At 42.3% G+C, this 16862-nt stretch overlaps 1 protein-coding gene across 2 annotated transcripts in view; it reads left to right on the forward strand.

Annotated features, from left to right (window-relative positions):
* The window catches only part of LOC129797484 (protocadherin-23), a 953251-nt gene that overhangs the window by 576757 nt on the left and 359632 nt on the right, over positions 1-16862 (forward strand). The window contains exon 6 of one of the 2 annotated variants that reach the window (XM_055840119.1): positions 8949-8974. The exons of the other annotated variant lie outside the window; for it this stretch is intronic. The gene's annotated coding sequence lies outside the window, so the exon portion shown is untranslated. The remainder of the gene's footprint in view (positions 1-8948; positions 8975-16862) is intronic. 2 annotated transcript variants of the gene reach the window in all.

Here is a 16862-nt window from a genome sequence, read left to right on the forward strand (position 1 = left end):
TCCGTCCGTCCGGAACCTTTCGCTAAATTACAAGAGAACGGTAATAGATAGAGACTTGCGGTCAACGGCAAAGTTCATATATCGGGTGGAAGACATCCGATTATGAGGTCAAATCCACCCCCCCCCTTCCATCCGCCATTTTGGAATACCCGTAAATTTTGTTTTCAATATATCTCAGCGTCTGTAATAGCTAAAAATCTGAAATTTTGATATGTTGTAGGGGCCATCAAGACCTTTCCAACGATACCTCATTTTTGAAAATCGGTCAAGCCGTTTAGTCAATATGGCCGCCACAATTTTTTATCGAAAATCGGCTATAACTCGAGAACGGCTTGACCGATCTTGATCAACTCAAGCTCAAATGAAAGCTTTCAACAAACCCTACAACTCTCTAGAACATCCGAGGTTTCAAAAGTGGCCGCTAGAGGGTCAAAAATTAAAAACAAAAATTTCGATTAGTTTTCGATGAATATCTCGAAAACTAAATCATAAATTTTGATTAAATTTTAGTATGTTATAGTTGAGGTCAAGACCTTTCCAACGATAGGTCATTCAAGAAAATCTATCGAGCCGTTTCGGAGATATAGCGCTCTAAAGTTAGTATTAAATAACTCGGGTTCTACTAGTTCGATTTTGATCATCTCAAGCGCAAAAGAAAGGTTTCGTAAAACCCTATAAATGTCTAGAACATTGCAACTTCGAGAAATGACCGCAAAAGGCGCTAAAATCAAAAACAAAATTTTCGAAAATTTCGAACTCGAATATTTCGAAAACTAGATCATAAATTTTGATTAAATTTCAGTATGTTATAGCTTATGTCAAGGACCTTTGCAACGATAGGTCATTCAAAAAAATCTGTCGAGCCGTTTAGGAGATATGGACAATTGAAATTTAATATAACATTATGTCTATAAGTAAGTAAAATGTCTACCAATCATCGCCCCGCGAAGCGGGGCGCCTTATATATAACGTATATAAATATAAATGCAAATTAAGACAGTAACCTTCTGGCGCCCCGCGAAGCGGGGCGCCTTATATATAACGTATATAAAGTATATAAATATAAATGCAAAGTAAAATATAACTGTTCGAAGAACATGTTAGATTTCTTTTAATATTTTTATATACCCTTTAGTGCAATAAAATTGCAATACTTTATATACTTTTAGTGCAATAAAACTGCAATATTCTTATACCTTTTAATGCAATAAAATTGTAATACTTTTAAACATATATTTGTGCAATACAATTGTATGAAATATAAAATTATATCTTAACAAAACTAACACTAGTGATAAGTGGGGACGCACACCATTTAGCACTTAAGATTTAAATTCATATCAATAAAAACGTTAGGTCATCCCCACCACGCGTCTGTGTGGAACGTAGTCACGATCACCAAACGATCATGAAACGAAATACGTGATCGGCTCCCTTCCAGTCAGCGCGTGGTGGGGATTAGAGAGCACAAAACCAATTGTTTGCGCTCGAAACGACGGACTTGACGAGCAACCAGCAAAGGGAGAACAAGCGGGCCTGAGAATACGGGCACCTTCTCTCTCCCCATCATCTCTTGTGAGTATAAACTTATTCGGACTTGGCCGCTAAACCAGCCATCCCGAATAAGATCCATTACTAACAATTAAATTATTTCGCGAACAATACAGTAAGCAAGTAAATGTACTAGAGTTTAAATAATAAACTTTTCTTCTGGTTAAAAAATCAAGTCCCAACTTTTCTTTATGCTCCTTTGTGAACATAAAATGGTCCTTCGAGTTTTTTAGAATCAGTAATATAGATTTTCTCCATTTCTCGAGTTTTTTCGAAGAAATTAAATGGGGTTTTCAACTAACCTTCAACTGATTCACATTTCTCTCTCTCGAGTCTTCGAGAGGTAAGAGGTTTTAATTAATTTTTTTTTCAATCACTCCCCGCATTTCTTTGTTCCATCAACCTAGAGTTTAACACAACGGGTTTTTGGCTATTTTCTTTATTTTTTCCTTTCTCTCGTTTGAGAAAGTCTTTATCAATCTAGGAATTATTGAGATACAATTAAAATTTCTGTCGTACTTCTCATTCTCGTCTGAAAAATTATATACAACTAAGATTCTGGTCGAATAAACCGCAGGATTAATTTCTTTTTGTGCTCATTTCCCCACGCTTCACAGGCATATTTCGATAAATTCTTTTTTTTTAAACCCATTAAATTCGCCTGGTTAGACTCGAACATCTCCTTGCATAGATGCTCTAGTAAAGGTAACTGCTTCATTCTTATTTTCCTGCAGTGCTTAATCATCGTATTTTGCGCTCAGAATATATAAAAATTTATATATTTCCTTGTTTATAGGAATCATATTGATAAAATCAGTGTGGCTCTCTGCCACATCAAATAATTTGGTGCAAACGCACGTTCTATTAAAAATCACCTATTAATTGATTTAAAACGCAATCTTGTGCGCATTATTTCAGGGGATTACATTCCCATTCACATCATACATAAAATTTAAGCTCCCCTCACATGAGGACTGCAGTATACAGTACTTAGAAGCCCCTCGAAAATACACGAAGACAAATTTTGATCTCTAAATTCAGAGCTATAGAGAAGCATTTTTCTTATCGCAGCTCAGGTTGCTGCTGACTATCGAGAATTATATACACAAGCGAAGGTATTTTTTCGCACTTGTTGCTATATATTGCTGATCATTAGAAATCTTATATATGTAAGCAAGACACTCTTCCGGCAGTGTTGCGCCAATTTTTTTTCTCTCAGCAAAAAAAAAAAAAAAAAATAGCCCACTAAGGGCAAATATTCGCGCGCGTTTTTTCCTCGCTTTCCACATGCAGTCTGTTTAGGCAGCACATTTATTTGCAATAAAATATTTTTGTCAAAAATATTTAAGCACTAGAAATTTGACCTTATCTTATGTGGAACAAAACACTTAGGCAAGCATTTTGACACTCTTTTGCAGGTACGTCTACCATGCAACATTAACATTTACCACACTAGTTGTCACAAATGCTAGTGTTTTAATTCACAATTTATTTCTTGAAGAATTGATTAATTCTCCCCTTATTTGTTGCAAGTCGTTTTCTTGCCACATCTCATTATTCTCGAATTTTTTAAACACTTGCCCAATTAATTGTCTTTCGACGATCCTTTATCTTTTCTGGTGCAGTGTAATCGCTACTCTATATATTTATGCTTAGCTGTCAAGTTTTGCTATTATATTGAATATATTTCGATTTATTCATCTCTCTGTCTTCAAGTTTTCTATACATATTATATCTTCCTAAGTGCTAGGAGCTAATCATAGCCTTCATTTGGCTTATTTGCTGCTGAGTATCAGCAACACTATTCGTATCATATTTTTTAAGCGAGTTCAAGTTCAAACACTATCGCCACAATGTTTAAGACACCACCAGGTGAAAATCAACGCGTTCTTCAACTGCTGCATGACCAAGCAAGATATGCAGAGGAGATAGAACGTAATTATTCAAACTTTAAAAAAGATGGGAAAAAGAAAACTGAGTCTTCAGTAACAAAACAGTTAACCAGGATCGAAGAGAGCTGGGAGGGATTCCGAAGGAATCATTCGGAGATTGAAAAAGTTCTACATCAAGAACACGAATATTTAAGAGACAATCTTTATACTAGCACCGAAGCTGCATACAAGAATGCAGTCTCGGACTTACAGAATTTCCTGCAACAGTTGACCACCGCAGCAGCCGCGGCAACACAGGAAGCAGAGGATGAGGACACAACATCCACTTATGTATATACAGGAACAATCCCAAAAACCAGTGCACCTTCAGCAACATGGGACACGGGACTTCCTAATCAAGGGGAACAATACGCCTTTCCGACAAACCCATCAACACAAGGGTCATTATTAATGAACATGTCGCAAGGCACACTTTATGGGCACAATGTTTCGTATACTCCCGTGTATACGAGTGCCCCCGCATTAGCTATACCAAATCCCACAACCATTGTTACAATTCCCCAATACGGAGTTAATTGGACCTCAGCAGCAGGCCAATTACTCACAAGCACCTATCTGTCCAATGCAGGACAACACACGTACTTTGCAACTATGCCCCAGCAACCTTATCCACTTTTTAATCCAAATATTCATCGCCCAAAGCTACCACCAATCAAGGTGATTAAGTTCAATGGCAAAGGAAAAGATTGGAAAAGCTTCTATGAGCTCTTCCAGCATATTATTGGCAACGATCCCACTCTGCACAATGCAGAGAAGTTTGCCTACCTACTGACATATTTGGAGGGTGATGCGCGAAAGCTCATCAGCCACTTAACGCCAACAGGCGAAAATTATGAAGCAGCCATGCTGCTGTTAAAAGGCAGGTACGAGAATAATCGCGACCAATGCCTTGATCATGTTAACACTCTGCTCGATCTAAAAAAGGTAGAACCCAGATCAGCAAGAGGCATCATTGAGATGCATGATCGGATTAAGGAATCAATTGCAGGGCTGCAAAGTTTAGGTCATCAAACAGACTCGATGGGTCTGTTAATAGTAGGGATTGCTATGCGGAAATTGGATAATGAGTCTCTGCGACTTTTCGAAGAGACCATACCAGATCCAACCGAGGTTCCCACATTGGCACAACTGTTAGCCTTTTTGATGAGACGCCACAGAGTGCTCATCGCTTCTAAAGGGAACGAACGGAATGAATATTTCAATAGAAATAAAGGGGAAAGCTCAAAGCAAACTCCCAAACAAGAAGCTCAGTACAAGAAGAGTTACCATACAACAACCAATAAAGTTAATTGTATGCTCTGTAAAGAGCAGCATATGCTTAGCAAATGCCCAAAATTTAACGCACTCACCCCCGAAAAACGCCAAGAAAAGGCTCGGGAACTAGGTCTATGCTTAAGATGTCTCGCTCATAAAGAGGACAAGCCTTGCAACTCAAAGATAATATGCAAGACTTGCAATGAAAACCATAATTCATTTCATTTCATTCATTTCATTTTAAATTTATTCATCTCAATTACATTTGTCCTATCTTCTTGCGCCCTTGGGCGTCTTAGTGTTGTCAACCAACCTCCAGAGCAAAACCAAGGAAAAGCTCCTTCTCAGGTTGTATAAGCCAGGGTAACAAATTTGGGGTTGAATATTTGCTTATAAGATAAGACTACATAATTGAGAGACGCGGCCCAGCATAATTGCTGTAGGGCATTTAATAAAAAAAAAAAGGAAAACTAACGCTTGATCAAAAATCAAAAAGATATAAGTAATCCCTACGATCATTAATACACATTCGAGAATGGAGGTGCAAGCAGAGGGCATCACAAACAGTGCCATTGTGAAACCGCACAGACGAGGGTCTCCCCCGACACAAGATGATATAGTAAAAAAGAAAAATCATAAAAAATTAACAAAAAATCGAAAAGCAACTCAAAAGAACAGAAATCAATTACAAGAAAGAAAGAAAAAAAAATAAATAAAAAATAATTCGAAATAAAACCCAAGAGTTGCACAGATCAAAAAGTTAAAGGGTTGGTAATTGTTCTTATACAGTGAAGAGAGAAAAATAAAACAACAAAGGAAAAAGAAATCAAAAAATCAATTAATCTTTAATCAGTAATCAGAATGACTTACTACCCCAAACAGTGAGCGCCCAACAAACCACCCCCAGCAGAATCACCGCCCCCGAGGCGGCCCAAACGGAATCAAGGAGTGGTCCCGGTCCGGAAATCCCCCGCAGAAGCAGTCGCAGGCCCGAGCTTACATCATCCCTACGCTATTGGCTTTACAATTACCTAATTAGCCGATTGTATTTTATATCGGGGAAAGAAACCGGAGAAGCCGGGAAAGAAACCCCAAGCACGGGACCACGAGGTGCCCCACGGATGAGAAATCAAATTCCCTAAAGGATTCCAGAACCGTACATAAGAGCCCCCAAGAGACCCCAGGACAGGCCAAAAAGGCGATGAAGCCACCCAAAGCAGCAAGAGGGCGTCACCATTCAGGGGTCACCCTGCTTTCACGTGTAGATAGAAGTCATTCTTTGTGCAACTATATCCTTACTGGTAGTTAATAACCATTTTTTCACATTTACACTGCTTAATGGAGAGATAGTGGTATTTAAATTATTTATGACTAAGGGCAGTAAATAGTTAGGAGATCTTTTAAAAAGTTCACTCCTAGGAACTGGTACAAAAAGAAGTTCTCTACTGCCAGCTCTGTTTTGTTTGAAGAAAGAAAAATGTTGCCCACTTCTCTTAAAAAACTCATCCGTGACTCTGTGAATATACAAGGATTTAAGAGGCAGCAATTTAAGACGTTGAAACGTTGTTTGAGTTGAGTCTCTACGATTTAAAAATGCGATAGTACGTATAACCCTCTTCTGTGCGGCCACCACAGGGCCCAGATGCGTAGGACAGGCTCCCCCCCAACACAACAGGCCATACCGCAGCCTTGATTCACCCAAGGCAAAATAATAGCATCTAAGAAGAGACTCCGAACAAGACCCTCTCAGCCTGTATAACTGGTGTGCCAGTGATTTCAATGAGGAAACCACTCTCGCGAAATGCCCTCTCCAAGAGACATTCTCATCCAAAGTAATACCCAGGTATTTGAAACTTGAGACGGGGTTAATTTTTATACACAACGGGTCACAGAGGCCATTACAACTCGGCGAATGGCATATCAACTCCCTATCCCTTACAAAAACCCCCGAAACACCAAAACCCATGAACTCAGTTTTCACACTCAGCTGCATCCCATGAGGGACCAGCCATTCACTAATAGAATTTAAGTCATCACTCGCGTCGATCAGTAATCGTTCACAGTCCGAGCCAGTGTAGAGCAAGGCAACATCGTCAGCGTACGCAGTTAGATCACCACTAAGGGGTAATTCCAGCAAACCGTTTATATAAACTAAGAACAACAATGGCCCTAATACCGAGCCTTGTGGAACCCCCACACAGCACGGCACGGGATCACTCACACAATCCGGTTGCAACCTCACACGTTGCTCCCGAGACGACAAATAGCTTGTGAGCCATTGCAAGGAGACACCGCGAAAGCCCGCACACTCGAGCTTGTCCAGAAGAACCGGATGGCGCACTGAGTCAAATGCTCTAGTCAAATCTACAAAAAGTGCTATATTGGCTGAGCCCGACTGATTTAAATTCTTACAAAGACTTCCAACAAAATTTGCCAATGCATCCTCGCAACCTAGTCCTGGTCTAAATCCAAACTGATATTTAGAGAAATAACTATTGAGAGTTAGAAAATCATATATTCTGGAATGCACTATTTTTTCAACTAACTTAGAAATTGTAGATAGGAGGGATATTGGGCGATAGTTCGCCAAACTTTTACGATCGCCCTTTTTAAATAATGGGATAACCAAGGCCCGCTTCAGAATATCAGGAAAAACACCCTCCTCAAAAGATTTGTTTATTAAATAGGCCAATATATCAACTAAATTAAATGCAATCGATTTTAAGGTTCTGTTCGTGATTCCATCACTCCCTGGAGCAGAAGTGTTTTTTAGGCCTCTGATGACTCTTAGTACTTCTAGGGAGGTAGTTGGACGCATAAAAAACGTACTCTCAATTCGCTTATGATGCATGGGTGTACTAGCACCAGACCAGGGGATGCATTGGTTAACAACCTGAGAGAAAAAATCATTAAATTCATTTGCGATATTTACCCCTTCAGTAATTGTCGTGCCACTACTTGATGTAATGGAGCTAATTGGAATACTCTCAGAAAATGTTTTTCTATTAGTCATGCCATCCAGTATCTTCCAACATTTTTTTGGGTTATTTTTCGCAGATCTCAACTTATTCTGGTAATAAGAATCCCTAGCCATAGTAACCTCATCACGAACCGATCTAGAACAGGATTTAGCATATTGTACAAGCCTTTGGTTCGTTGGATGTCTCCTTGCAAGTCTCAAGATTCTATTCTTTTTATAAATTTTATCACATAGATCACGCGATATCCAAGGCTCAATAGCGCACTGGCCGCGACCACGCTTAACAGATGTTGTTGTATGTTCACTTATTAACTGGGTCAGTCGAAGTATGAACCTATCAAAAGCCACATCAACACTCACAGCCGAAATCACCTCACTCCACGTTTCAGCACGCAATGATAGATTAAGCTCACGGTAGTCAATAGTACAGGTCACCGAGGTTAACCGCGCACCACCAAGGCTGCGTCCCGAGGGAGAGCACTTCACGAGAATCTTAAGGCACACCATTGAATGGTCTGAAATTCCCGCATGTATGACCGATGGTTTCATCTCGATAATATTTTTACACGAATATCGCCCATAGATATGATCAATGCACGTGGCGGTAGTAGGAGTTACTCTAGTTGGTTCAATAATAAAAGGTTCAAGATTGTAATCCGACATGAGTTGAACATAATGGGAACTTTGAGAAGAATCAAGAATATTAATATTAATGTCCCCAAGAACAAAAAGATTCTTTTGTGTTAAATTATCAAGACATTGACTGAGTTCATCAAGAAAAGATAAGATGCTAAATTTGTGTAGGCGGTAGACACACAAAAATGTAAAAGAATTGCCAAATATATCAATGCTAATACAAGAACAGTCCGCTGTTTGCAGTCGGACATCAATCACCGTAGCATCAAATCGCGCATGAACAAATACAACCACACCACCAGATCTGTAAGTACCATTACATGCTGCAAAAGTTCTATAGCCAGGTAATCGGTAGGCTGATAAACCTTCCTCCTCCGCCCACACCTCCGTGAGACATACCATATCCGGCTCTATCGAGCCAGAGGTGATATGCGCCAAGAAATTATCAAAATTTCTCGCAATACTTCTTATGTTTTGATTAATTATGGTGAAGCTAGCTTGTGTTGAATCTGAGGGCATTTTATACGTGACTAATCCCAATAAAAAAGACAAAAAACAACAACAATATAATCAAGAAAAAAAAAAAAAAAAAAAAAGAGACGTAAGAAAAAGGGGAGAGAAAAAAAAATCTTTACATAAATCCTTCAGTGGGAAAAAAAAGCTAGCGGAAAGAATGGGAAGCTACACAAAAGCAATCTTCATTTTAAGTCTCTTCAATGCGTCCCTATACACAGGACAACTCGGGTCATCAGCACGGTGTTGCACATCATGTTGAGTTCCCTTCCTCGCAGCTGAAGACTTGCAGTTGATGCAGCAGATGAGGTCGCTCTCACAGTCACTGACGTGGTGATTTCCCGCGCATTTTAGGCAGCATTTATCCACCTGTGCCTTGCACTGACTCACAGGGTGATCATATGAACAACACTTCACACAGCGGCGGACGTTTACTCCATCCCTCACGTAGCATCGATCCCAGCCAATGTTTACCCTTTCTCTCAGTAGAAGGTCGTTGTATATTTGTGGGTGAACCTCAACAATTGCATCAAAAAATCTTCCTCTACTTGTTTTGCGAATCGTTAGAGTGCGAACATTGTCACCGCACTCACCGAGATCATTCTGCATGCACAGATTATTGGTAAACTCATCTGGTGTGAGATTCACGGATAAGCCACTAATTTTTAATCGAGGAAAAAGCACTTTAGGAACCACAATGTCATAGCCCTCGCCCAGTTCTCTCTCTGCGATCAACTTGACCCCCACAGCATCCTCATGAGTATCACACGTGATCACTACATTGCTTGCCGCCGCATTGCTGTGCAATCCAGAGACGCGCATTGTTACTGGATCGAGTTTTTTTATCACTTCCTCTCGAGTTTTTTCACAGTTCTGATCCGCTTTCTTTGATTTTATTACGCACACTGATTTTGCCTTTGTTTTTAGAGTATCCGCATATGAGATTTTTTTGGGCACCTCCACACTCACACTGGGAACCATTTGCGACTGCACACTCTCAATGAGCCCCCTCATCTCACTTCGGAAAGCCACAAGAGACTCATTAATTGAGCCTGCACTTGATTGAATGCTCTTAAGACACTCCTTAATAACGTCCTTAACGTCGCTTCTTCATCAGGAGAGCAAAGCAAAGGAACCAGGAGAGATATTATCTTGTCACTCCAAAATTGATGCCAATGCATCACCACTTTTCCCAACCATGCAAGTTAAGGTTGCTGGCTCGGGAAGCTCAAGCTTGCTAATAAGAACACTGCTAGATACTGGCAGTGGCGAGAATTTCATCTCGGAACAAGCAGTGCAAGAGTTAGGCCTTGCCCGTGAAAAGATCAAGGCTTCGATTAAGGGCGTCGGTGACGGCGCAGTATTAGCAGCAAAACATAAGGTAACCTTATGCCTTGCCCCACGGTTTCTTTCAAAATTCAAATTAACTACAACAGCCATAGTGCTGCCTAAGTTAACTTCGAACCTTCCACAAGAGGAGGTCCAACAATCAATTTATAAGAGTCTGGGTCTCCACAATGTAACATTGGCGGACCCAGAGTTCTCTAGTACAGGACCCATAGATATGATTCTCGGATCCGAAGTCTATGCGAGCATTCTTAAAGATGGAATAATAAGGGCGAACAATGAAGCAAATAAACTTGTTGTTCAAAACACAGAATTCGGGTGGGTGGTCACGGGATCCCACAAAGGGACACCCACTCCCGAAACCAACGTTATCAGTATGATAGCACTGGCTGAATTCGATCAGAACCTACGAGAATTCTGGGACATGGATCAGCCGACCAAAAGTGAAAACGACGATGAGCAATGCGTTAAACACTTAAAAAATACCCACATAAGGGACAATAATGGGACTTACATAGTTAGGTCGCCATCCAGGGATAACCCAGAAAAACTAGGTGAATCTCGCAACCAGGCGGTAGCCCGGTTTATAAATTCAGAAAAGAAATTTGACAGAGATCCAGCTTTTAAAGCTGGATACTCTAAATTTATTAACGAGTACAGAGAGCTAAAACACATGTCCGAAGCAGCAGACGGAGAAGGTCCTAAGTTACAAGAGGACCTATCGGATATTCCAATAAGATGGCGTAAACACAAATTCGTCATAAACGCCGACGTTGAAAAAACGTTCCGGCAGATTTTAGTAGATCCACAGGATAGAAACTACCAACACATCCTATGGAGGGACAAGCCTTCGGACCCTCTAAAAGAATATACACTGGACACAGTAACTTATGGCACTGCGGCGGCCACATACTTGTCCGTTCAAGTCTTACAGCAACTCGCGGAAGATGAAGGGGATGCGTTTCCCGAAGCCAAAAAAGCCATCAACGACTTCTACGTTGATGACATCTTGACAGGAAGAGACACTATAGAAGAAACGCTCGACCTACAAAAACAACTAATCAGCGTGGAAGCAGCGCTAAACTCTCGCCCCCTGACCCCCCTATCAGATGTCCCTTGCGACTTCCACGCGCTCACGCCGGGACACTTCCTAGAAGGAAGGGTGTTATTGGCGCCACCCCGTCTGGAGATAACAGAGGAACACCCGACAAAACGATGGATGCTTGTTAGGAAGCTACAGCTCGATTTATGGCGTAGATGGTCCAAGGAATACCTACACCATCTCCAGAAAAGACCCAAGTGGAAGGCAGAAACTGAGCAGATTAAGGTGGGAGACCTGGTCCTGGTAATGGAAGAGAACACCCCACCATTACAATGGCCCCTGGCACGGATCCAACAAATCTACCCAGGTATAGACGGCCTGACAAGAGTCGCTCAGGTAAGCACGGGTAAGTCAAACAAAAAGAGAGCTATCTCTAAACTGGTCAAATTACCCATTGAACAGCCATATGACGATGAAAGCTATAAAAGCAAAAAAACGGTCATTGTAATTAACCATGCAATAACAGAGGTCAAAGAGGTTCCCAAAAAGAGACCGTCCAGGCCAATGAAGCCCAAAACGCTAATTAAAGCTTTCATCATCATGCTAATTGTGAGTTTCATAACAGCGTGCACGACCGCCACTCATAATTATAGTATCGTTCAACCAGAACCCGGATTGTACGTAGAGCATTACGGAACAGCATACATCAAAAGAGGAATGCTCCGCGTACAATTTGATTTTCCTAATGAGCAAGCTCAGCAGGATAAAAAGACCCTTCAGGTCGCCTTGGAAAATACGACCAAAGCCTGCGAATTGGCAGAGCAATATGCCAGGGACCTGTTCTGCAAGGGCCGGGGTCATCTCGAACATAAGATAAGGAGCGCCATCAGCCGAATAGACACCCTCTTCCACACTATCCGTGAGAGGAGGGGTCTGTTCGGCAAGGCCCTGACTCTTGTGTTCGGGGTGAACGATGAGGCGTACAAAGAGATTGATGAATTAAAAAAGGGCCAAGCAGAACAGGCCCTGCGCAACGCGCGTCAGAATCTTCTTTTAAATTCAAAGGTCGAAAGCACCGTCGACCAAGTAAATGGCAAAATGAGAGAATTTACCTCGAAAATAAGACAAATGTCACACTTAATCGAGGAGGTGCAATCTACGTACGGAGCGATAGACCGCAATCGCGTGAGGATTGGGGTCATCGAGCTGTACAACCTGATAAACGCTTACGCTGACGAACTACTTTCTTTTTATAATAAGTTGATTTTAGCTGAGACGAGTAGGGCCCGGGTGTTGGATTTTATCTCACGTGAGAGACTCAAATTAATTACTGAGAAGACCTTAGAGAAAATAGGCTTAGACTTCAAGATAGAAGATGGCTCCCGTGGCGAGATTCAACTCGTAAGATGCAGCGAGGGAATTCAAGTGTTCGGGCGAATGAACATCTTGGAAGCCAAAGGTCATCAACTCATCCACGTCACACCCATTCCCCTGCAACTAGAAAACGGAAGCTTTCTCATCCCGGAACCAGAGACGGAAGCGCTAGCGGTGAACTTTGATCAAAGAACGTACTTCAACATCCAGAAGGAAACTTGTCAGCTACAAGAAGTTTCCACCTATCTATGCACTCCTGAGGCCACCCATGATCTGAAGGAGCAGCCCACCTGCATCATTGATGAAATCTATGATCGCCATCCAAGGCACAGCTGCAACCTTACGCTATTTCATATGGAAGGCACTATTTGGAAAAAGCTAATCATGCAAAACGTTTGGCTTTTCATCAGCTCACAAAGATCCAGTATCAGTATCACCTGTCATGGAAGACGTGAGGAGCAAGTCCTGCCCCCAATAGGACTGATAAAAATCGCCAAGGGATGCAGTCTAGAAAGCGGTACGATGACAATGTACGCTAGTATCGACACCTCAGCTGTGGCCACCGTCAGTTACATAAAGCCTCTAAGCCTCAGTGGGCTGAATGCAGCAAAGCAAATCACCATAAATGCATCCGCAGGGATACCACCACTGAAGACTTATGAACCAATCACCACGACTGCCATACTGAAGGACGAAGAAGCATCATCCCAATCATCAGCCACTTGGCACACTTGGCTGAATCTCTTCATCCTCATGGGCATCACCGTCCTAGGAGCAGGGGTAATGGGGGTGCGCAAGTGGATTAGAAGAAGGAAGCTGGAAGGAGCTAACGCCGACGACTCAGCTAGATCCTCACACCCGATCACCATGAGATTCCAAGAGCTACTGCAGAGATCCCGAGAGCGCCGCTCGTCGCGGGGCCAGTATGTTCGAAGAACATGTTAGATTTCTTTTAATATTTTTATATACCCTTTAGTGCAATAAAATTGCAATACTTTGTAGGCATTGAGACCGAAGGCCAAAAATATTATCCCGTGCCATGGTCTGTTGTGTGAGTAAATCTCTTAGGAGAGGGCTGTGATGGTTGATAAGTGTTGCCCTAGCGGTGCTTATCATGCGTTGGTCATTCTCTCGTGAGCCTTTATGCCGAGAGGACCAGTTACGCTGAAAGAGGGTTGGCTATCACAGTCACTCTCAGTGTATAAAAAAAATCGACGACTACAAATTCAGAAGTGGGATACAACCAAATTGTATCCATAGAAGTGGGTTTTAAAATAAAAGAAAAGTGTCTTCAACCCCCGGAAAAGTTTCGTGAGTGTGGGGAGGTGTCTGAGTGCTCTATAAATGTGGTGTTGGGAACAATGTGGATCCTCTGAACTCTGAATGGGCCACAGAGTCTCCTAAATGTGTCCCCAGGCGATAAGATGGGAGAAAAGTGAAAGAAAGCGCCAATTGCATAGGAAAACCCGCACGTGTTGTGTTACGACATGTCTCGACATGTCGGTAGAGGAAAAAAATGAGAACGGGGGCGTCAAATGAGGCACGAGAAAATGCTGATCAGCGCCTGGTCGCGGACTAGGAGTACAAAATGCATCAAAGGATTATCTGGGCTGTGAAGGAGTCCCTCATAATGTGGCTGCTCTTTTAATGTTAAGGATGGTGCGCACATCATGTGCCTTAAAGGGCATTTGGCGGGCATGAATGCCTTAGGAGATGCGACAGGATGTTAGAGAGCCATCATGTGAGGGTGGAGAAAATCTGAAAAGCCGTCCAACGGGAACAAAAGGCAGATCAAATCCAAAAACAACTTTGAAGTGTGAATAATGTGTTGTGAGATGTTCTCAGTAGATTTTCTTCAATAAATGGCCCAACTGGATCCTCTGGGGGTGCGACAATGTGAACAGTGAAGATCAAGTGGACAGCTGAAGTGAATTAAGTGATTTAGTGCAGCAAATCTTCTCCAAACAACCCCACTGAAAGATGAGGGATTCCACCGTTCCGGATATGCCGTGGAGTACAATCGTATTGTGTCGGGAGTATAATTGGCATCGTGGAAAGCTTCTTGGATGTAATTTAGAGCAAAGCGCTAAGGAAATTCCCAAAACAAACAGCAGCTGAGTTCCGGAAAAGGAAACATTAGAATGGGACACAGCTAAAGGTGTTGGCTTTATCGATACCCTGTGAGACGTGTGATCGCTTGATGGAGCTCCAAATGTCTCTGGAGTGGTCTTCACGACTGATCCGGGCTTCACGAAGCTACTTAAGCGTACTCAACAGGAGAGTGTGGATGACTGCGATGCCACAGTGCCGCGCTGTGCGAAGGAGATTGAGTCCAACTTGAAAGTTCTCAAGGCACGAGTGTTGAGCACGGGAAGTTCAAGAGAAGGGTGGCGTTCGTCAGGATTGAGCAATGTAGGATGCCAGCAGTGGAGAAGAGGAAGAGATCAGCGCCGCTCAATAGCAGGGAGATCAACCATATCAGCATCCGCAGTATATAAATGTTTGATTGAGTGCCGGAAAACGTCGGTGGGTGAACGAGAGGGCATCACGGCGGGAGCTGCGGAGTTAGAGAGACGATCAGCGAAGAAAGTACTCGTCCTTCCCGAAGCAGCAGTGTGGTCGTGGTGCGTCATCTAGTGATGCATGTCACTGACAGGCAGACGGATCAACAGGATGATGGTGCTTAAGACAACAAGGAAAACTTGGTGAAGTATACGGCTCAAACAAGCCAATTTTATTAACTCAATAATCTAGTGTGCCAATTTTGGTGTGTGATTGGGGGCCCCAATTGAATGTGTGTGTGTATCACGTGTGATTGATCTTGTAGGAAGGATTTTGCAGATTGTCTGCGGGAAAATCCATATCATAAAATACAAGATTAGTAAAATTGGGTGGCAAGTTTTATTTGCAGGTGACGGGCGTTCCAGATTCTTCAGGTGGCTATGAGCAGCCTTGTTTGTGTCTAATGAGGCGGAGCAGCTGAGAATTGCTGCAAGAAAATCAACGGGGTTCTCTACAGAGCTACCAGAAAGAGGAACGTCGACGGAAGTAAAATTCAGTTAAGTTCATCGAAATAAAGGTATGTGACTTAATTATTTAAGGGGAAAATCTAGTGTAAAGCCAAGAGTAACCATTTTGGCGAATTAGGTTTGGTATTAGTTCCTTAAGTTTTTGTTATAATGTTGGGTATATCTCAATCATATTTATGATTGATGGTGGACTAATTGGTCAACACATTGGTCAGATCCAATGTGGACTACTAGTGTGGACCCTAGTAGATGATAAGGTTGACCATGAAAGATTATTGAGTCGATGAATACACACCAACTTAAGAAGGGGTGAGTTTAGGGTGATTATGACTCATATGAGGTATTGGTGTTCACGAAAGTGAGTGATGTCCAAGATTTTAGTCCACGTTATTAGATGCTACGATGTCCTCGCAAATGAGGATGATAGATGCATTAGTGAAGTTATGGGGTGAGGTATAGCAATCGGGAAACTCTAACGCTAAAGAGAGAATAAAACAGAGTTGTGCAAGACACCCAAGAGATGTCAGATCCCAAAAAGAATTTACGAAGTGCACGAGCGATGGTCTCAAACGTTAACTGAGACAGAAAGGAAAACGAGCAATTAATAGGCACAGATGGAGAATACGGGATGACTCACACTTATCCGAAGAAGAAGTTGCCAGGACGGTCAACTTCGTGTCTCACAAGTGTCCGAATAAAATCAATCCACCAGGTGCCACTCACAGAGAAGGAAAACGGACTCCAACTCCACAGTAGCAGCTGTTCCAAATGGGAGGATGCAGAATACAAGCGGAGCATCTGAGAGATTCAGCGGTTGGCGCCGTGACACCCTGTGAGGCTCGTGATCCCGTGATTAGGTCCCGGAATGTATTTGATGTGCTCTTTGCGACGGTTCCGGACTTCGGGAGAGTCCTCGAGTGTGATAAACAGGAGACTGCGGATGTTTATCAGTTAGAAGATCTACTGAGTATGACTGCGATACCGTTGTGCAGCACTATGCGACACAAGTAACTCCCTCCTTAAGATCCTCATGTTGTGTGGTGATGTGTACAGAAAGTTAAAGGCGCAGAAATCCTGAGACCTCGGCAATAGCGAATTAAGCTCTTCAATCTCCAGGGAAAAGATCGTCGGCTGCGGGTGGAATGACATTCGGAGGACCACTAGTGTCACCATAGAGAGCTCCT

The sequence above is a fragment of the Lutzomyia longipalpis genome, chromosome 1 (assembly GCF_024334085.1).
Source record: "Lutzomyia longipalpis isolate SR_M1_2022 chromosome 1, ASM2433408v1".
NCBI lineage: Eukaryota > Metazoa > Arthropoda > Insecta > Diptera > Psychodidae > Lutzomyia > Lutzomyia longipalpis.